Source organism: Orycteropus afer, unplaced genomic scaffold (assembly GCF_000298275.1).
Source record: "Orycteropus afer afer isolate SDZICR_OR568_19922 unplaced genomic scaffold, OryAfe1.0 scaffold00755, whole genome shotgun sequence".
Lineage (NCBI taxonomy): Eukaryota > Metazoa > Chordata > Mammalia > Tubulidentata > Orycteropodidae > Orycteropus > Orycteropus afer.
In genome coordinates, this window is record NW_006922342.1 from 154,601 (window position 1) to 155,894 (window position 1,294).

The 1,294-nt window shown below is 38.4% G+C and overlaps 1 protein-coding gene across 1 annotated transcript in view; it reads right to left on the reverse strand.

Annotated features, from left to right (window-relative positions):
* BRWD3 (bromodomain and WD repeat domain containing 3) overlaps nucleotides 1-1,294 on the reverse strand; it is a 195,635-nt gene that overhangs the window by 56,264 nt on the left and 138,077 nt on the right. The window lies entirely within an intron of this gene.

Below are 1,294 nucleotides of genomic sequence, written 5' to 3' on the forward strand. Positions count from 1 at the left end.
ATATGATGGTGAAATTAGGACATTTCCAGAAAAGCAGAAATTAAGGGAATTTGTCAAAACCAGACCAACCTCTTACAAGAGATGTTAAAGGGAGTCCTTCGGACAGAGAAACAACAACAGCCACAACTGACCATTAACACACATGATGATATAACCCAGAAATCAACCCAGCTATGAAAGTATCCAAAGTAAAGAAGCCAAGGAACCAGAGACATCAACTGACAAATGAGGACAACTACAAGCCAAAAAACTGTGTCATTACAGAACTTCCTAGATGCTAGGGAACTCAAGACAACCACAAGATAGAAAAGACTGTTCTAAACTTGGGAAGAAAACTATAAATCACAGGGTAACCTCAAAGAAAAATGATAAACCTTCACATCAAAAAAGAGGACCAGCATAAATATTCACCAAATACTAAAACAATAGCAATTAAGGAAGTGATAACACGATTTATAAACAAAATGAGCTCAGCATAGAAAATTATATGGAACAAAGAAATCAACACCACGAAAAAGCACATAACAAAAATGACAGGAAAAAATCCGTATTTGCCGATAATTACATATCTGACAAGTGACTTATCTCTAAGATTTAAAGCAGAAGAGTGGATGACCAAACTATGGTACGTACACATAATGGAATGCTATGCAGCACTAAAGAATAATGTAGAGTCTGCAAAACACTGCATAATATGGATGAACTTGGAGGACATTACACTGAGTGACATAAGTCAATCACGGAAGGACAAAAATACTATTAGTTTGTTGTTATGGAGGGTCAAGGAAAGGTTTATATATGGAGGGAAACCTTCTTTGTTGGTTGTCAGGGGTGGGACGGGAGGGGAGGGAACTCTGCAAAAAAAAAAAATGCATTGACCCATGTCACTTTAGTTTTGTTGTATTTCACTGTACATAAATTATATTTCAAGAAAATGCATTTTAAAAAAATTAAAATTAAAAATTAAAAAGGTGGGAAGACCTCAATGAGATGGATTGGCACAGTGATTGTAACAATGGGCTCAAGCATAGCAATGATCATGAGGATGGTTCAGGACTGGGCAGTGTTTTGTTCTGTTGTATGCAGGACTGCTAGGAATCAAAATCAGTTCAATGACACCTAACAGCCTGAAAGATGTCATTCACTACTGTGTAAACCAGGAGCTCTGGTAGCATAGTGGCTAAAAGCACTTGACTGCTATCCAGAGGGCTGGCGGTTCAAACCCACCAGCCACTCCTCGGAAGGAAGGTTGGGCAATCCTACTTCCGTAGTGATACTGCCTCGGAAACCCAAG